The sequence below is a fragment of the Electrona antarctica genome, assembly GCF_951216825.1.
Source record: "Electrona antarctica genome assembly, chromosome: 17".
Classification (NCBI taxonomy): domain Eukaryota; kingdom Metazoa; phylum Chordata; class Actinopteri; order Myctophiformes; family Myctophidae; genus Electrona; species Electrona antarctica.
The window spans coordinates 4,394,708-4,416,333 of record NC_136798.1 but is presented as its reverse complement, the minus strand read 5'-3'; the positions used below and the strand labels follow the sequence as shown (position 1 = coordinate 4,416,333).

The window sequence follows — 21,626 nt, the reverse complement described above, 5'->3', positions numbered from 1 at the left end:
TGGATGGTGGGTTTCGTACATGTCCATGTAGGGAGGTCTCTGTGGATGGTGGGTTTCGTACATGTCCATGTAGGGAGGTCTCTGTGGATGGTGGGTTTCGTACATGTCCATGTAGGGAGGTCTCTGTGGATGGTGGGTTTCGTACATGTCCATGTAGGGACGTCTCTGTGGATGGTGGGTTTAGATGTCCATGTAGGGACGTCTCTGTGGATGGTGGGTTTAGATGTCCATGTAGGGACGTCTCTGTGGATGGTGGGTTTCGTACATGTCCATGTAGGGACGTCTCTGTGGATGGTGGGTTTCGTACATGTCCATGTAGGGACGTCTCTGTGGATGGTGGGTTTAGATGTCCATGTAGGGACGTCTCTGTGGATGGTGGGTTTCGTACATGTCCATGTAGGGACGTCTCTGTGGATGGTGGGTTTCGTACATGTCCATGTAGGGAGGTCTCTGTGGATGGTGGGTTTCGTACATGTCCATGTAGGGAGGTCTCTGTGGATGGTGGGTTTCGTACATGTCCATGTAGGGAGGTCTCTGTGGATGGTGGGTTTCGTACATGTCCATGTAGGGAGGTCTCTGTGGATGGTGGGTTTCGTACATGTCCATGTAGGGAGGTCTCTGTGGATGGTGGGTTTCGTACATGTCCATGTAGGGAGGTCTCTGTGGATGGTGGGTTTCGTACATGTCCATGTAGGGAGGTCTCTGTGGATGGTGGGTTTCGTACATGTCCATGTAGGGAGGTCTCTGTGGATGGTGGGTTTCGTACATGTCCATGTAGGGACGTCTCTGTGGATGGTGGGTTTCGTACATGTCCATGTAGGGACGTCTCTGTGGATGGTGGGTTTCGTACATATCCATGTAGGGACGTCTCTGTGGATGGTGGGTTTCGTACATGTCCATGTAGGGAGGTCTCTGTGGATGGTGGGTTTAGATGTCCATGTAGGGAGGTCTCTGTGGATGGTGGGTTTCGTACATGTCCATGTAGGGAGGTCTCTGTGGATGGTGGGTTTCGTCACACAAACTAAGCTTTGTGAAGATTTGAAAGTCGCAAATTAAGTGGCCTGAAAAATCTACTGATCATATAATGACAATGATCATTTTGTCTGTGTGATTAGGCCTGTGTGCGTGCGTGCGTGCGTGCGTGCGTGCGTGCGTGCGTGCGAGTGTAATAGCAATAGAGAGACAGGAAACCACAGAGAGAGGGTGGTCACGCAACAGGCATTCGAGACAGAATTGAACTGAGGACGTTGTAATTATATGGTCGATACACTATCCGGTCAGCTCCCTTTCAGTTGACATTTGGAATTGAGTGAATTAGAAAATTGGCCCTGCTTCACAGTCATACATATTACTGTAGGACTCGCTCATACGTTGTGCCCATCAATGTACACACGCACACTAGCGTTTGTAGGAAAACCTCTGATAAGAGCTGATGTGAAGACAAGCTTCTTTCACCACTCAAACGTCTCATCATGAAGGTGGCACCGGCGTGGAGTGCCGTTGGCTCCGTGCCTGGCAGGCACTGCATGGCACTGCCCTGGAGTGGAAACCCTCCTGAAAGCTGCTTATCAGGTGTCACATAAGGGGCCTCTCTTCTGCTTTTTCCCTCCTTCACATAGTGGTTTTTAAGCCACGTGGAGCCTTTACAGGAGCATAACTTAACGCCTAGCAGAGTTTATTTCTATCACTGGGGGATTTCTTCCATCTGAAATCTTCACCCAAAGATGATTTAGATTTTACTCTAAGGATTAATTGGTTCTGTGGTTAAAAGATCTGTCACAAACCAGCCATATTGGACCAACAATAGTCTCCAAGATTCTGTATGTTAGCTTAACCAGAGAGAAACGTTTTGGAGAGTATACTGAATTTAGGCTAGTCTTGGCATGGCGATAAAAGAGCACAATATGCAATTTGAGGCTAATGCTAATCTAGCCTATCTTTAACATGCCCTTGCGTAGAACGTCTGCAATTGCACGGCGGGCCTCTTCGCCCATGAGCGTGGGAACAGGGGACATAAAAGGGTACAGGCTCAACACCAGGCTAAGTGAATCAGTGGCTCTGATGTAGCCAGTGTCTCTTCAACATTATTGGCAATTAGCCACTGATAACTGGACAGGAAAGGCAGCAGACAAGGGGGTTGCCTGCAGGAGAGTGTGAAGGTCACGGCCGAGATCTGAAGGGTTGAACAATAATGCAACACCGGTCTCAGAAGAGCTAACGCTATCGCACGCCAACACCTCACCAGATCAGGGAGGCAGTGGAACACCATGGGAGGGGAGGGAGGGGGGTGAATGGTTTGGAAAGAGGCCAGTCTTTCTTTCTTGCACATTCTCTTTATAGCCTATATGGGCTCTATTTTCGGCCATGCTAAACCATCCATCCATCCGTCTTCAACCGCTTATCCGTAGTCGGGTCGCGGGGGCAACAGCTTCACCAGAGTGCTCCAGACTTCCCTCTCCAGAGCAACATTAGTGACTTCCTCCCGGGGGATCCCGAGACGTTCCAAGGCCAGTGAGTCGATGTGTTTCCTCCAACTGCGCCTTGGTCTGCCCGGGGTCCCCTCCAAGTGGGACGTGCGTCGAGGACCTCCCTAGGGAGACGCCCGAGAGGCATCCTAACCAGATGCCCAAACCACCTGGCTCCTTTCCAGGCGAAGGAGCAGCGGTTCTACTCCTACCCCCCCCCCCCCCCTATCCCTAAACTACTTTTCTTTTTTTTCACATTTTTGAATAGTTCAAAGCCAATCTACAAGCTCACAACGTGTCGATGTAGATCGGCTAGTTGAACTATTCAAAAAATATTTTCCAAATAGTAAAAAAAAAAGTAGTTTAGGGATAAGGGGTTTAGCATGGACGAAAAATAGAGGCCCTATGTGTCCCTTTCTCTCGTCTCTCTGTGTAGCTGCCTGACACTGACCTCCAAAAGGACCCCTGATTTCTCATGGGGAAATATTATACATCGCAGGAATGCATTTTGAGTGAAGGGAGACATGAACAAAATTGCAAACACTGTGTTTCTAGGTTAGATTACTTTCTCGATTGGATAAGTTTCTATATTTTCTTGATAACCGTGGCGGCCATGGTTGACATGCTGAGTTTGTTTGCTTCCTCCATGGTGACAGTTTAGCACACGGTAAGACTTTAACTTGCACTGATTGGTCAGCTGTTCTAGGCTCTATAGGGCTATCAGTTAACACCCTCTTGGTCCGTTTATCACTTCGGGGCGGCAGTGGCTCAGGGGTAGAGTGGCTGGATGGTAACCGCTAGGTTGCCAGTTCGAACCCGGGCTCCCCCAGAGTTAGTGTCAAAGTGTCCTTGAGCAAGACACTGAACCCCTAATTGCTCCTGATGTGCTGGTTGCTGCCTTGCATGGTTTCTGCCGCCATCGGTGTATGAATGTGTGTGTGAATTGATGCACAATCTATGTAAAGCGCCTTGGATAAAGGCGCTATATAAATGCACCATTTACCATTTACTCACCCAGTGCAAGTAAAGGCTGCCTGGGTATCTTCTGATATCAAAATTGCCTCTTTTTGGGCATAAGAAAACAGGATTTTCCTTTCCCATTCACCAACTTGTGGTGCCGAATTATCGTTGTTGCTTTTTTGGTGCCTGTTCAGTGTGTGGGAGGTACCATACTCCCTGGTTGCAACAACCCTATCCTGGTTTCAAGCTAGGATCTCAGAAACGAAAAACGGCATGGCTGCAATGTGTATCTCGGACTTAACCTGACCAACCTGTGACATCAGACATCTATGACTTTATTTGTCTATATGACATGGTTTCAGTGCCATCTTCACTGAAGTTAAATATTAAGTATCAGAAATATGTGGGGGAAACCTAGCAGAGGTACTTCTGTGGCCTAATGGCAGGGACATTCCGTGACATTAAAGTGGACACATCTCATACGTCCACTTTAATTTATTCCATTTTCAGGGGACTTAATATTTATATATTGTGAGCCGTGACAACAGCGTGGGAAGCATGAGCAAAAGTTTTACTTTTCTGTAAGTAGGCAGGTTCACTTTGCTGACAAATAATTCTCGGACAGAGAACAATAGAGTGTTGCCTATAGCAACCACACTGATAAAATTAAATCACACCCATGTGAAGTGAGGGGCGCTCTTATCATTGTACATCATCATACATCCTCTCATTCCGGCCAATCAGAATTTGCGCCCTGACCTTTGTCTTGTTTGTGTTTACGCAATGTTTGTGTTTACACAAACACTCATTCATTGTCAATGGCATTTAATGTTCGTGTTAGAACAATGTTTGTGTTTACACACACACTAAAAGCTGCACATAGGAGGGCCTAGCGCCCCTCAAAAACTAGTCACAACAGATTTACAATTTCCCTATTAAATATTTATACGAACAGATGCAAGTCTGTATAGCGGATTACTCGAGTCAAAGTCGGAACTGCGTCAGTCGGGGAGGACGTACAGATCGTCGCCCATCGTCATGAACTCCAGCCAGTTCCGCCGTAAGCCTCGAGAGTGGACCCCCGCGTCCACGACGAGCCCCCAGCAGCCGATACGGGCTTTGGCGCTCTCTCGGGTGCGGGCGACGTGCGCCTCGCGCAATGTGACGTTGTGGCTTATGTTGATGACCTGCGCCAGCAGCAGGCAGAGCAGTCCCGCCGTCACCACGCTGCCGTACCAGGCGCAGGCGAAGACCAGCGCCGTGGCGTGCTGCTGGAACACGCCGGGGCAGTAGAGCAGGGCGGTGAGGAGGCTCTGCCTCTGGGGACACACGCTCTGCAGCGACAGGCCGATCCCGTACAGCGACGTCCACAGGAAGAGGAGGATCATCAGCAGGAAGCTGCGGTGATTGGCCTGCCCCACGCAGCTGTCGATCCAGACGCAGTGGTGGTCGAGGCGCCGCACGCACACGCCGCAGGTCCGGCAGTGGCCCGCCCTGGGGGGCCGTGGCGCAGTGCACGCCTCGCACCACCAGTCCTTCCTGCCGCCGCTGTCGTCCCCCCGCTCTGTCCGCTCCGCCCCCGTCGTCGTCTGTTCTGAACCCCGCAAATCCGCCCACTTGGTCACCGTTGCTCCGCTGAAGGCGACCTCCGTCTCGGGCGAAGGGTTGCGGGAGGAGGTCAACGTCCTATCTGGGACGTCCCCCCGGCTGGGCCGCACGGCGCCCGGGTCCTTCCTGGTGTGGGCGAGCGCGAGAAGCCCTAGGATCATCCCCGCGGTGAAAGCCGATGAACGTGCCGACCCCACGTCACCGCGCGGACACACCTCCGTGACGAACACGTAGCACATGTAGCCGACGGAGCAGAGTGTCAGGCTGAGGAAGAAGCGCGTACGTCCCTTTTTCCGCAGGCGGGTGTAATACCACGCCAGCACGCCCGGCAGGGCCGCGAAAACCACCGCGGCGAGGAGGAGGAAGTGAAGCGCCGCCACGTGCAGCAGGGCGGGTAGCAGAACGAGCGACGCGATCGCAGACGGGTCTACCTTCCGGGCTCCGCCCCACAGCCAGGGTATGCGAGCGCGGTCCGACACCGCCGCTAGCAGTCGCGACACCGACTCGGGTTTCTGCGGCTGGCGTTTCAGCCACCTGTCGCAGGCCTCGTCCAGGTCCTCGCAGTCACAGCACGGGACCGCCGCGTGGCTCCGCTCGCCGTGCATGTTCACGTACTCGCAACAGCACAGGCCGCGTTCAGGCTCCTCCTCCGGCGGCTTCGCCGTGACAGCCAGCCTCGCAGCCGATTGGCTGTCGAGACGAGGCGAGTCGGTGCGTGGCGGCGGCAGCATGGCCGGCTAACGTTGAAAGGTTTCTCACCTCACCACGGAGCGGATCTGTTTCATGTTTTAGAATTCACAACACGGGCTCTGATGTGAACACCAAGCCGTTACCTGCTTTGTGTTTGTTGTCGATCTGGGGTTTCATGTGTGCAGGCTGTGATGTCAATGTCATATCTATGACGTATATGACTCCATATTTAAGCATGATCCGACTTTCCTTCTTTCTATTCTATTATCAAATTAATTAAAGTGCGGGTCAGTGATATTTTCTTAAAATAAGTGTTAAATAGCTCTACATTCTGATCATACTTATTGCTATCTTCTACAGTATAGAGTGTACAGTAACTCAATATCTCTCCAGCTCTTTATTAAACAGAATGCACACAGGATACAGCCAGGATAAACAAGTGAAATTGAAAGTGATGACACAAATAAATTAGCTGACAAAACTGGAAGTGGAAATTTAAACTGATAAATTGGTTTGCGGTGCTTGCAACTCTGTCTCTTTATTGACATGCAGCGTGTGTCATTTAGTAGAGTGGCCAAACGTGCCATTGTCTTTACAGCTAGATCAGATGTATTGACCCACATGACATCACAGGAGGCGACACACAGACACGAACACACAGACACCCAGACACACAAAGTCACATGTTGGAGAGGTTAGCGCTGCTCAAAATGTGAATATGGGGTTTTTGCTTGTGACACTACTAGTATAGATCCCTGAGGGACTCCGGTCAACCACATATGTAGGTTTAAGTGGTTAAGAACAGTGTGATGTGTGTAAACCTGAGCAAACGGCCGTCGTTACACATTCATGGCATCGGTTTGTGCCATGTGACGTCACGTAAGACCAGAGCTTTGTCAGCCGACAGTATAAAGTGTTGCACACATCAATAGAGAGATCGATCTAGAGCATGTATCATCAGGAACACTATGGATTGAAAGATCTTGTGATGGTCGCCGGCCAAAGACTTCCAAGGCCTGCCGTCAGACGCCTTCCTTGCTTGTGCCGCTGGGGGACTTGTTTCGAGGGTATTTTAAATACGGGATGTAGGTCAACATGTGACATAGATTCCCTCCCCTATTTGCTTTTTTCACAGGGTTTTCACCCAGGTGGGCGTGGTTATATGCCTAAACCTAACCTGACCTAAACCTCACAAGATCTATGCCTAACCCTAACCTCATATAATTATAACCCCCAAACCACACACCCCTCGGCGAAAGCGAGGGGACCTGTGTGTGAGGACCTGTCATAGATTGTGGGATCGTTGTCAAGGATCTGGTGGACTGGTGACGGCCAGTTTCAGCAGCTCCGATGAAAGGAAAAGACAGCTGCAGCGCTGTCTGGTAAAGGAGTGATTACAACACAAGCGTACATGTGAGGTCAAATAACTCCTAACTCACAGACAAACCTCAACACACTGCTTTTTCCTTTACTCTTCCCCCCAAAAAATCCACTACTTCCAAAGTTCTGATCTACAAGCTCACAACATACATGATGTGAGCTCGTAGATCGGCTATTTGAACATGTCTGAGATGTCATGATACATTTCACTTACAGTGTCCAAAATAGGTACAACAGGTTAAAGTGGAGGTGTTAAGGGTTAAGCTAATCTCACTTCAGTGTTCATTGAGCATGGCCTACAGGGTGCATATCTTCTGTGTTCCTTGAGCATGGCCTACAGGGTGCATATCTTCAGGGTTCCTTGAGCATGGCCTACAGGGTGCATATCTTCAGGGTTCCTTGAGCATTGCCTACAGGGTGCATATCTTCAGGGTTCCTTGAGCATGGCCTACAGGGTGCATATCTTCAGGGTTCCTTGAGCATGGCCTACAGGGTGCATATCTTCTGTGTTCTTTGAGCATGGCCTGCAGGGTGCATATCTTCTGTGTTCTTTGAGCATGGCCTACAGGGGGCATATCTTCAGTGTTCCTTGAGCATGGCCTACAGGGTGCATATCTTCAGTGTTCCTTGAGCATGGTCTACAGGGTACAATGGGTGCATATCTTCGTATAACAGTCCGACACTACCCCAACGCGGAAGCTACGGGTGAGTGTTAACCGGCCACGCATGTCGGACTGTTGGTATGTCGTCGGACTAACGTCTGGCCCCCAACTCGACGTAAGCTGCCTTGTGCATGTATGTACGTACAAGTGTCAATCACGTCGTTTAAATCCTCATGTATCAATTTGTAACTCCAAGAGGGGGTACACTCTCTTTGACTTGATTGATTTGATTGGCTGAGCAAAGTACAATTATTGAGGATAAAAGTGAGGGCAGAAAAGTGAAGACGCCAAAATGTGATTGGCCCAGAATGACATTTGTAATGATTTGATTGGCTGAGCACAGAATGTGATGTATGATGATGTATGATGATAAGAGCGCCCCTCACTTTACACACGAGTGTGATTTTTAAAATACAAAATAAATATAAATGTGACTTTTAAAATACAAAATAAATATAAATGTGACTTTTAAAATACAAAATAAATATAAATGTGACTTTTAAAATACAAAATAAATATAAATGTGACTTTTAAAATACAAAATAAATATAAATGTGACTTTTAAAATACAAAATAAATATAAATGTGACTTTTAAAATACAAAATAAATGTGAGAGACTATTTAGCGTCTTTGTTATCCCACCGGGAAATTCTATTTTCTTGGGTAGGCCCTAAAATGATGATCGCGGGGAAGGTGTTACTGATGACTACAAATCAGCGACTACAACATGATCGCGGGTCGCGGGGAAGGTGTTACTGATGACTACAAATCAGTGACTACAACATGACGTAAGATATCATATCACTTCCACTCCCGACCGGATCATAAACCAGAAGAGGAATGCTGCCCAGGCTACTAAAACCCCAGCATCTGTATGTATTCTGGGAAAACGTTCGCAGGACATAGCAGATCGACAAGCTTATACAAACATGTCAATCGGCCAAGCCAAGATATGAAAACACACTAGTATGAGGGTTATGCCACTCAACAACGTATGTGATTAACCCAAAATCCGCCATTGGCGTTGATCTACGTCAATTAAAAGCAATTAATGAATGCTACGCTTAACGCCATTGGCGTTGATCTACTGTACGGCAATTGGGCTTTTATAGCGCTTTTGATTGATCAAGTCATAATGCTACTCACGTTAGCGTCGGGTTGCTAGCTGGCGTGCTGTCAATAACACAGGATCGCGGCATTAAACTCATCGTCGCCATAATCATCCATTCTATCCGTTTCTTTCAATCGCCTGTATCTCCTATATTCCTTGTCCCAGATGGCATTTTTGGTCAAAACAAGGTTTATTCCACGACCCAGAGCAGACTCTGTGATGCCTTCTATTAGACTGGGTTAGCTCCGTTTGATAAACAGGAAGTGACCACGCATCGTCCAACTTCCTAACACAAGATCAACACCGGAAGTCTGGAAATGTGGCTTTTCAAAATAAGAGCTCAACAGGGAAAAATGCTGGCGTGAATTTTATCACAATTTATTAATAAATGCTGGCGGACTAACTGTTAAGTGTGACCTGCAATCCCGACCTCTCATTTTTTACTAAAGAAAACTAGTCCATAAGCTGGGATATGTTTACTCAGACTGACTATGAGCAGATCTGAGACCACAACTGGCACATATGATAACAGCATCCTAAGGTTAGCAAGGAATATCACCTCTAATACAAGCCATGCTATGTATGGAGAATAAAGGAAGGAGATATGGTGTTCCAGCATACAATAAGGTCAGACTGAAGGTCCATCAGTCAACTTTGGCCAGGACTAGACTGAGCTGTGGACATTGCTCTGTGTCCAGGACTAGACTGAGCTGTGGACATTGCTCTGTGTCCAGGACTAGACTGAGCTGTGGACATTGCTCTGTGTCCAGGACTAGACTGAGCTGTGGACATTGCTCTGTGTCCAGGACTAGACTGAGCTGTGGACATTGCTCTGTGTCCAGGACTAGACTGAGCTGTGGACATTGCTCTGTGTCCAGGACTAGACTGAGCTGTGGACATTGCTCTGTGTCCAGGACTAGACTGAGCTGTGGACATTGCTCTGTGTCCAGGACTAGACTGAGCTGTGGACATTGCTCTGTGTCCAGGACTAGACTGAGCTGTGGACATTGCTCTGTGTCCAGGACTAGACTGAGCTGTGGACATTGCTCTGTGTCCAGGACTAGACTGAGCTGTGGACATTGCTCTGTGGCCAGGACTAGACTGAGCTGTGGACATTGCTCTGTGTCCAGGACTAGACTGAGCTGTGGACATCGCTCTGTGTCCAGGACTAGACTGAGCTGTGGACATTGCTCTGTGTCCAGGACTAGACTGAGCTGTGGACATCGCTCTGTGTCCAGGACTAGACTGAGCTGTGGACATTGCTCTTGCCTTTATGTTTCCATGTATGTAAGTGTATTTTCTTTTCTGTTTTGTGCTATATGTCAAATGTGTACGCGTATACTGTATGTGTTGCATACAAGGCCGCTGTCCGGTCGCAAGACAAATTTCAGTGCAAACTGACAATAAAGTACATCATCTCTTATCATACAGATAGCATGTGACAAAAACTCTAATAACAGCTTAGATTTTGGGAAATGTTACAATTCATCCTCAATCAGTTTTAAGAGATACCAACACGAGGAGATGAATGCATGCCAACAGCCACATAACTGTAGGCTATGAAAGTCTGTGCATGTGTGCGTGCGTGCGTGCGTGTGTGCGTTTTGTAGCATTTATCCCAGTACAGCATGCTACTAAAAGAATTAGTCCATAATTGGACAATTGGAAGCACCTGCCACTCTAAAAACACTAAAACTAACGCAAAACACCTGCCAGATCTCTAAGCAGCCATGCAAAAAAGGTATCTTGTGTACAAAATGCTATATCAGCTTAAATTTGGTAAAAGACATGGCTTCCTCACTCCCTTCATATGCCAATGGTCATTGCCCATGAGCAAGTTCAGATTGATAGGTCAAGCAACCCACTGAGGAGGAAAATGGAAGAGGACGAATAGAAGAAAGGAGAGAAGTATCCTTGTTTTATTGTAGGATTATTTGAATGTCTCAGCCAGTGAGAACACAGCTACTGTATTTAACTGCAGTCCTCAGGGCCGGGCACCCGAACGTCATGCGTCCTGCTCACCCAATCAAAAGTTATGGGGCTATATTTATTTTTAGCCAATATAAAAAATACCACAAAATATCTGTACCATTTATCATTTGATGGGCAGCCTTTTTAAAGACATTTAGACCCACCTAAACGCTGTTTGCCATCAGTGCTGTTAACCGACAGGGTGCAGAATGGAACTGTTCGTTCGTCTAATCTCTCTCCTTTTTTGCCGATGGGTTCCCAGATTGCTGTTGGTCAAAGAAGGAGAAGATAGATAGATGGCTAGATAAACTGATATGATAGTCATAGTTTTCTACGCATTTCGGGGGTTTACAGGAATTTGACCCCCCCAAAATATGCTTGCCCGCTCCGCTATGTGACGGCCAGGTGCAGGGACTCCCACCCATATATTCGCAGCAGGCTAGCATCGGCCCTATACAGTGCATGTCCTCTCTGCCCAGCTCTCCTGTTTCTGTCCTATATCTGAATAAATGCAAAGAGCAAGGAATTTCAATGGCTGCACTGGTTTGTGTTAAATCTAGAACGTAAAACACACTTAGTTTGATCTCTAGCATTAGCCAATTTGATCATTGATCCTAAACACTATATTGTCTGTTATACTGACAATACTGACCTCATTTTCAGGGTTTTTTTTTAATGATTTGTACTTAATCTTCTTATTAAAGACATTGATATAGACATAGAAAAAACACAACCAAAGAAATGCATAACAAAACAAACACATAACAAAACAAAGCAATATAACAGAGTTGCACAGAAATATCCCACAGTCCACCCCAACCCCAATTCCAGACATATTCCTTCAGTGTATTTTTCCAAAGTTGCAGCTCATTTTCAGGTTTGTGCTTGAGAAGTGGAAGTGGAATTCACATATTTGACCCAGCATGTTCACGGTTCACGCTCACACACATGCATTCTCGTGTGCATGCGTACAGTACACACACATGGACACGCACACACACACACCTCGTCAGGGCTATAGGATTCTTGATCATTGGGTGGAATCCCCCTCAACCTTTGAAGTTCCTCCAAGGGGATCTATTTATACAGGCACCACTTGTTGTCTGCTCCATAGAGCCCGCTACCGCACACAGACGTATAAACACAGCATGGCTCGGAACGAGGCCCTCCTTATCGACAGGAACCCAAAGTTCCTCCTGTGGAAATGTCTTTGTTCCCTCCAACGCCAGCCAACACAATGGACGCGACCTTCTGGAGTCCACCGTATAAATGTGAAAGCGCTGCTCATTCCACACATAGCACAGCAAAAAGCCACTGACCTTGACGAGGAGCTCTTACACAAGCACAACAGTACAGTACAGTACAGTACAGTACAGTACAGTACAGTACAGTACAGTACAGTACAGTACAGTACAGTACAGTACAGTACAGTACAGCACAGCAGTGGATCTCAACCTGTGGGTTGGGACCCTCAGGGGGGTCCCCACATGATTTTGGGAGGGTCCCCCAGATGACAGTGAAGTGACGATTTAAGGACTTGTAAGAGCTTTTTAAACAAAAGACCATTGCTGCATCAAAAGTAATCAACTATACAATTAAAAACTGCTCAAACATTGTCAAATTCTATAAGAAAAAAATAGCAGATCTACAAGCTCACAACGCCCCGCAGTGTACCCACAGTACAGTACAGTACAGTACAGTACAGTACAGTACAGTACAGTACAGTACAGTACAGTACAGTACAGTACAGTAGTCACCCTGACACACAGAAACATACAGCCTCATACACTGTAAAATTGAGTGTTCAGTTAACTCAGAGCGTGCAAATGAAACCAAATGGGGGTACAATTGGTTTTATTTGTACACCGATTTTTTTTTTAAACACTCAGGATACTTGCGTTACTTCCCAAAATTCCTGGGGCTCGTGCTCGTGCTCATGCCACCCCAGTGGTTTTCAACCATTTTCATATCAAGGTCCATTATTTATTCAGCATTTGAGCCACGGAACCACCATTTGATGACATTTAGCCGACCATCACTTAAAAGCTATACCTCGTTGACCGGTGTCACACAGTGGTCTATACTTGGCCTCCTCCATTTCCTCCCTATACAACAAATCCTGGGGGTGTGCTATATGTTGGGATGTGAGGGTTCATGTGGTTAATGACCTCCTATGGGTAACGTCATAGTTTGCTGTGATCTACGTAACCTTTTGCTGACTCGTATGTGTTGGTGGTATAACTGCTGTTTGTCGAACACCCAGACACATAAAATGCTGGCCCTGCAACATGTTCGCTCTATACATGTGCACGCACGCGCGCGCGCGCGCACGCACGCACGCACGCACGCACGCACACGCACACGCACACGCACACGCACACACACACACGTTTCCAAACATACATTTTACATTTAACAACATATTTGCATTTTGAGTGTGAGAGCCAAACGAATGCAAACATGGACCCAAAAGCATTCTCATCATGCACACTCAACATGTGCTCTCTCCCACCACACACACACGCGCGCACACACACACACACGCACCGCTCTCTCCCTAATGACTTGCCTCACGGCAGCAGTCAGACAGGAATTAAATCCTGTTACAGCTGGCTTTTTCGCGACGCCTTTAACCACATTACACTGCTCTCGCCTGTCTCGATGCCCATTTCCCTCTCAAATGAGGTAGTGCTCAGCTGCACCGTGACTGGGCTGCCTTTAACCCGTTCAGGAGGGAACCCCTTTTGGTGTTTTAGGCATTATGTGATGCTTTAGCTGTTGAAAAATAGCAGATCTACAAGCTCATAGCGCGCCACCGAGTGGCGCGCTACGAGCTTGTAGATCTGCTATTTTTTGTAAAATCGTGACAATGTGGCGCAAATCTTTGAATATACTGTATATTCTTTCACAGTGAAGGTTTTTAACTCAAATCTTTGCTTCTGGAAGGTCCCTGGAACAACATATTTTCAGATGGGGGTCGGCGGCCAATTACATATATATTTGGGGGTCCTTGACATGAAATTGTTTGAGAACGACTGACTTAGAAACACAGGTTTTTCAGAAAACTGTTAGGATTTAGAAGATATTTGTAGAATCCTCCTCAGGTCCAAATGGGTTAACATCATGAGAAACCCTCCGTGTGTTCCGTCCACATCCACAGGGGTGAGGGGTTGTTCTGCGCTCTGCTCTGCTCTGCTCTGTGTTCCGTCCACGTCCACAGGGGTGAGGGGTTCTGCTCTGCTCTGCTCTGCTCTGCTCGGCTCTGCTCGGCTCTGCTCTGCTCTGCGTTCCGCATGCAGACTGAAAGTGATTGGATTATTAGAACAGGAAGTTGTTTAGACAGACCTGGGGCTGCAGGGACAGGTCCCTTTGAGCCAGAATCGAACCACAGTTGTTTATGTGATTGATCCCACGAGAGGCTGTGTGCGTGTGTGTGCGTGTGCGTGTGTGTGCTTGTGCGTGCGTGCGTGCGTGAGAAAGTGTGTGAGAGTGAGAGTGAAAGAGATGAGCGTGGGGGTGTGTATGAGTGATAGTCTCATACACTCAAGTGTCTACATGAAGCTGAATTGAGTTGTGGGGTGAAGCGGTGAGTTATCCAGTATTCCTCAGTCTCATAGTACTCTCAGTACACTCTCAGAGTTAGGACGAGTGAACATTTAACTCTGAGAGTGTACAAAATGTAACCAAATGGACGCGTAGGATTTGTTGAGTCAAGTTACAAATAGATAAATGTACACTAAAGATGTTATGTCCCTCACCAGGCACCAGCATGAATGCATGTTGTAGGCAGCCTATGTATGTATTTCAGCAGTGTGCAGTAAAGTGTAGACTAGGGTATCAGTGTATGTGTGTAGGGGGGAGGGGCGGTCTGTGTGTGTGTGTGTGTGTGTGTGTGTGTGTGTGTGTGTGTGTGTGTGTGTAAGATATAGGTTTCAGATCATTGAAACTTAACAGGGAAGGTCATGAGATCCAGTGACATTTTGCTGAAATGCTTTACATGCAGAAAGCAAAATTAAAGTTCTTTCACCCACTTATGCAAGGCTCAGTGCGCCGTGCAGCTCATCGCACCGACGCACCGTGGCACTCGCCATCACGTTCATGAGGACACCGGTTTGTGCTACCTCGGAAAATAAACTTTACTGAAGGTTACATTTTGATTTTACACACTGAAATGTTTTATTTACAACAAACTCCTTATTTTTAGGATAATGTCTGGCCATGTGCTAGTATCGAAGGTATCGAGAGTGAAAGATGTCTTTAAGTCAAATAACATGAGTTTAACCCTAGCAGACCTATTCTGGTCATAAGATTTTAAGGCTTAAGATTTAAGATTTTGCAAAAAAAAATAGGTGAACATTTGGCAAACATTCCGGGAAATTGGTGAACATTTGGCGAAAATAACAGACCTCACAACACGTGGCATGGCGACACATTGTGAGCTTGTTCTGGTATCTTCGCGATTTGACGTCGTACATTATGGGATTTAAAATAAAGTAAAAAATCGAGATATTATTATTAAATGGTTACAAAAAGATGCCATTGGGGTGAAACATCTCATCTCTCAACCCTTTTACATTAACTAAAAATAATTCTTTTCACCTTATTCAACATGAGAAATCAGGACTCTTGTGAGATTTGAGCCTATAAGACAACCATTCAACCAAGTGATTTAAGTCGCCAGCGCTGCATTCTGTATTAGAAATGACATATGGAGAGCTCGCATGATCCTCCCTTGTTTATTCCTGACAGCATCTCCCACAGCAGGGACATTTATGGCAGAGATGAAGCTGTTCCTTTTCCGTGGAATTTGTTGTGCACAGTGTGACGTACCAAAGGCAGGAAGTGATTCAAAACGAAATGTATGATTTACCTCTGGAGGCCTCGCTGACACAGGAGGAAAAGAAGGCAGGGGGGGAAATACCAGAGATCTGCGAAGGGCATGGAAACTAAGGGACATCACAAGGTAAAAGGAGGAAGAGTGGACATGGAAACTAAGGGACATCACAAGGTAAAAGGAGGAAGAGTGGACATGGAAACTAAGGGACATCACAAGGTAAAAGGAGGAAGAGTGGACATGGAAACTAAGGGACATCACAAGGTAAAAGGAGGAAGAGTGGACATGGAAACTAAGAGACATCACAAGGTAAAAGGAGGAAGAGTGGACATGGAAACTAAGGGACATCACAAGGTAAAAGGAGGAAGAGTGGACAGGCTGAAAACAAGACCCAATAGGGCAGGGGTTCCCAAAGTGTGGTCCGGGGACCCCCTAGGGGTCCTTGAGGGAGTTCCAGGGGGGTCCCCAGCTAAATGGTAGTTAGGAACCAAATGGGCCCTTATTGGTCTAGACCCAAATGGAACCATTTGTACACTCTCAGAGTTAAATTAAATTAGATTTTACAATATAAAAGAGATAAAACTGCCATTAAATGGGGGTCCGTAGCCTAATGCATATCAAACTGGGGGGTCCTTGAAATTAAAACGGGTTGAGAATCACTGCTAGAGCCGTAAAAATCTTCTCTCATGAGGGTCCCTGGCATTTATTTTCAAATGGGGGGTCCGCAGGCTAATTAGTATAAATTTGGGGGTCCTTGACATGAAAAGGTTTGGGAACCACTGGAATAGGGAACATGACTATTAGCGACTTTGTGAGCAAAGAATCTGAGCTTCATGTGGCAGATCGGATGGTGCAGTCAGTGGTAAAATATTGAACCAATGGAATGTAGAAAATAACTCCATTGGACCCTCAAACTGTCTGAGTATTGCATTGTTTTTAAAAAATGGTTTTCTTCATTACCTTAAAAACATATATTTTTCATTTCCTGAAAAATTAACATTTTGGAGTTTCTTTGGGGTTTCTTCCCGACAGCAACTATATTCTCATTACATGTACAGTAGGTTCTTCAGATACAATATGTCACAATAATGGCTTGTTTTCTGAGACATCGATCACCGTTTATGATGTTAAAGGCCACTTATAAGCGTAAACACATTGTTAGTCTCACCACTATGGATACACCACCGCCAAAAACTAAACAAAATACAAATAGACTAGCAGCACTGAAGACATATTTTAGCCTCACTGAGGCGGCGCGGCTCTAAAAGGTCTGTCTGTCTGTCTGTCTGTCTGTCTGGCCATCACTTAGGTCCCAAACATATCTTAAAAAACTACAATGATGGTCACCTATTGGCAACTCGATTGCCTTAGCTCTAGTGCTGCCATTGGACCACACTTGCACAAAGATTAATACAACTGCCATGAAATTCACTGAATACATACACTATTTATACTCCCTGGAGGTTGGCCCCTACTGATCGTGTTGATCCAATGCCTTTTCCTCTAGTGCCACCCTTAGACCAAAAATGTTCAACTGCACACACAATCCTCTATTAAAATTGGCAAATGGGTGGGTGGGTCAAAAGCAAGCCCCCAGACCATTGAAGCCGTCGAGCCCAGTGGTCAGAGCTGGAACTGCAGGCGGGCCCGTGCATTTAGCACGAGTAAACCCCGTGCAGCCTGCTGGGGTTTAACATGGAGCGCTTGTTAGCACTTCAGCATTTTGCCCACCAAATGGGCAAATCGAAAAAAATGCAGAACGAGAGCGTTCTTCCGGATGCTTCAAAACGCCACTGAGCAACTTCCATTGAAATGAATAGCGGAAGGGGGGGCGGGGCTGCCGCTCCTCGTCCGCTCTCTTGATATATTACAACTATGGTCAAAAGTAACAATCCCAAAACAGACGGATCGTGTATGGCAGGTGTTATACCTGCCAATACATTAGCTTGTTAACAAGACCTTTCCCAATTTTAACATGAAAACGACGCTGAAAAAAAATCGACGTGCCTTCCTCACAGCTTAAAATCTCCAATGAGGCCACAGGCAGAGCAAAAGGAGAGAGACAACACACACATACCTGTAGGACGGTACTCCCAGTCCCAACCAGCGTGGTGGCTCTCTTCCTATCCTCCCTGGGCTGGATACAGAAGACTCACATCTCCCCCCAGCCTCACAGCTCTCTCCCTTCCCCCTCCGGACGGTCGGTCTTGGCAGAATAAAGCATCCCAGTGGGATATAGAACAGAGGCTGGAGCGTCAGCCACATGTTCTGGGGCTGCGGGATGAAAGAAAGGCCCTCCTTATTAAGTCAGCTGTCATAGTGAGCGGGCACCTCGCCAAGCAGCACATCCACATGTCAGTGGCAGCTGGATGGATGTCGCCCCCATGCCAACTCCTGAGTCCCAGTGTGACCTCTCTTTCACACCCAGTGGTGGAAAACAGTGTTGATTTCGTCGACTAAAACCAAGACGAAAAATGTTTGTCGACTACCTTTTTTCACTGAGGAAAACTAAATGGGAAGTAAATGAAAACTATGCAATGACTAAAACTAAGACGAAATATACTGACAATTTCGTCAACAAATAAAAACAACTAGACTAAAATGTTAGGAAGGGACTAGTGGACAAGAGATCCAGTATAAGTCATTTTACAATTGGTTGCATGCGGAAAATAGCAGATCTACGCATCGCAGCGCGTCGTGTTGTGAGCTTGTAGATCGGCTATTTTCAGCAAGTGTAAAATCAGTCATTACGACGGCATCAAAGCCCACCAAACTCATTTTAGTCGACTAAATAAACTGTAGATTTAGTAGACTAAAACTAGACTAACCCTAAAACATTCCAGGTGACTAAAATGTGACTAAAACTAAGTGAAAACTATTCAAGAGACTATTACTAAAACTAAAATAGAAATTTGCTGCCAAAAACAACACTGAAGTAGAAAAGTCTCAATACTGCAATATAATACTACATTATGCATCATTTCAAGTTTTCAAATGTGTAAAACTCTTTAGAAAATAGCAGATCTACAAGCTCTGAGCTTGTAGAAATGTATATAGGGCTGAAGTGGTTAATGTATGTTTTGTTATAATAATCCAAATCTAGAAGTAAACTAAAGTAACGATTAACTAAACAACTAGTTTTCAAATAGTTGTAGTGGAGTTAGAAGTACAATATTTGCTTCTGAGATGTAGTGTATTTGGAATTACTCAAGTAAAGTACAAATACCTCAAAATTGTACTTAAGTACAGTACTTAAGTAAATGTACTTAGTCACTTTCCACCACTACTCACATCACACCACCGTTCAGGATAGATGGCTCACCTCAGCTAACGTGCTTTCTGTTTGTTCATAAGGTATTTTATTTTAAATGTTTGACTCAACATGACTCAATAGAGCGCCCAAGTCCTGACGTCACTCGCTCATCCCCTGGTTCTGCCTGGTTCACGGAAGTAATTTCTCTATGGACACTAACATGGGGTCATCTTAAAATCGTTTCATATAAGCATTGTGGTCCAAAAATAAACAAACTGTCTCAGCGTTATTGTCGGGGAGGTGTCTCTGTATCGTTTGCGACAGTCAGTCACTCATATATGATACAGTCCGTTTCTAGCGAAAATAATAGTAACTAATTCAGTAGCAGTAACAATAGCGTTTTCTCTCAGTCAGTCGATTCTTCATATCCATATGAGTGAAACGGCCGGGATGACATGTTTATTTTTCCAACACAGTCCACAGCGATCAAAAATCCCCCTATGGGGATTACAATGCGACGTCAGACTTCAGTGCTCTATGAAAACAGGGACAGGCCCAAACATTGAATGTTCATGTACAGTATGTCGTCTGCCTCACATTGAAAATATGAGGGTTACAGGGTCAGGTAAATTAATCTGGTCTAGCAACTAGCAGCACATCCTCAGTCTGCATTCACACCAATCTTCTTCCCGGTCTGGCCTGGCTGCCCCTCACCCCAAAACCATTTGGAAAATCCGATGACAATGCAAGCTTAAGTGCTGGATTCGCCAACCTTGACGGAAATTGAATTACCATAAAGGCCTAGAGAGACCCATGTACCATGTCCATGGAATGATTGGAAGAAGAAAGCGTAACTTTGGTGAGTCAATGTCCATATAAACCCAATGGTACAAAAAAATCTAAAGGTGGTTGCACACTCGTTTTTCGGAAAACCGACGGAGAATCGCTGCTAAAAGTCTGAAAAACACGCTCTGTGTGCAGGGACCTTAAATGTGACTTTGTGTTTAAAATGTCATTAAAAGGCCTGGGCCATGGCTCAGTGGTCCAGGCACCTTGGCTGGTAATCCAGTCTGGCAGTGTGCCGCGGGTTCGACTCCCGATCCCGGCGGCCTTTACTGCATGTCTTCCCCCCATCTCTCTCCCCATTTCCTGTCAGCCTACTGTCTGTCCCTCCATAAAAAAATATAAAATAAAGGCAAAAACCACAACAAAAAAAAACATTAAAATGTCATTAAAAATAAATTCACAGTGTGGAAGCACAATGCAGTCATTTATGGGTTAGGTTAATTTAGGTGAAGTGCTGCATGTAACTTTGCATTAGTTATGGTAATTGAATCGATAGGGGATCAAATGGAGTTGACCTTTGATTAAGTATTGGAGGTCAAGCGTGTCAAGTTGAGACCATTGATTAATAATGGACTGCATGGCTGGGTGCTGATTAATTGATTTTTCTTCTGAAGGACAAGGGTGACACGCTGGAGGGTGGGGGGGGATAACATCTACCAAATTATGTAAGATTCTACATACTTCATATTCCATATATAATATATGGATTATTAGGAGTGACTCTGCAGAGAGATCACAGACTGGACCCAACTTATGACGGAAACTGCATCCTTCGAATACTCAATTGCCAGGAGGAACAATGTCAAAGGGAAGTTCCATGAAATATGGGACTACTTTTATTTGTATATTAAAGGATGGTTGCATTAACAATTTGTAATTGGTAATACATTGCGGATATAATCACTATTGTCAGCAACAGAATGTGGAGGGGTGTTGTCCATTGGGGTTTTTCTTTTTTGACTGCTAGTTTTGTTTTTTTGTTTGTTTTTCTTGTCTCTTTCTTTTGTGTAAGTCATGTGTATTTTGTATGCTTTATTGTAAAATCATTAAAAAACTGGTGGATACAGACATGTTCAGTAGTTTAGCACTGACTGGCATTCAGTCTCACGATTTAAGGAAATAAACCTTCCACAAGACCCACTGGTGCATGGCTGGGTGGAGCAGTAAGGCCTGCTACTGGGTAAAGCTTAACTCTAAACCTCTGGTTACCAACCTTTTTATACTGAAGTACCACCTCAGGTGGCTGAAGAGTCTAACCACTGATTTTGCTCGCAACAACACAATCTATACCATGCCATGACATAAAAGAGAACGTATAAGAAATCACAGTACAGTAAAACAAAAAAAACAATCACACTCGTGTTCAGAGAGGGGCGCTCTTATCACACATCATATTCCGTGCTCAGCCAATCAAATCATCACAAATGTCTTCACTTTTCTGCCCTCACTTTTATTCTCAATATGTACTTTGCTCAGCCAATCAAATGGGGTGCTATGGGGTGATCAGCCAATCATCAGCCAACGTTTGTGTTCACACAAACAGACACAGCTGTGCATAGGAGGTGCTAGCGCCCATCAAAAACACTGCAGCTTGAGAGATTCAGAAATATTTCTCTTACAAAAGGACAGATGGCTAAAGTCATCACTTTGGTCAACTTCGATTGTTGTAAATGTGCTTTATAAATAAAGATTGATTTGATTTAGTCCCTACAGACAGTGGCCTTGTGGTTAGAGTGTCCGCCCTGAAACTGGGAGGTCGGGGTTCGATCCCCGGCCGGGTCATACCAAAGACTGTAAAAATGGGACCTAATGCCTCCCTGCTTGACACTCAGCATCAATGGGTTG

At 45.8% G+C, this 21,626-nt stretch overlaps 1 pseudogene across 1 annotated transcript; it reads right to left on the bottom strand.

Annotated features, from left to right (window-relative positions):
* Window positions 1-342: 342 nt before the first annotated feature.
* On the bottom strand, window positions 343-5,764 carry LOC306940571 (palmitoyltransferase ZDHHC23-B-like; annotated as a pseudogene). The gene is made up of 2 exons: window positions 4,405-5,764; window positions 343-912 (listed from the first exon to the last, which is right to left on the bottom strand). The product of its transcript is annotated as a palmitoyltransferase ZDHHC23-B-like (transcript).
* Between the last annotated feature and the right edge of the window lie 15,862 nt (window positions 5,765-21,626).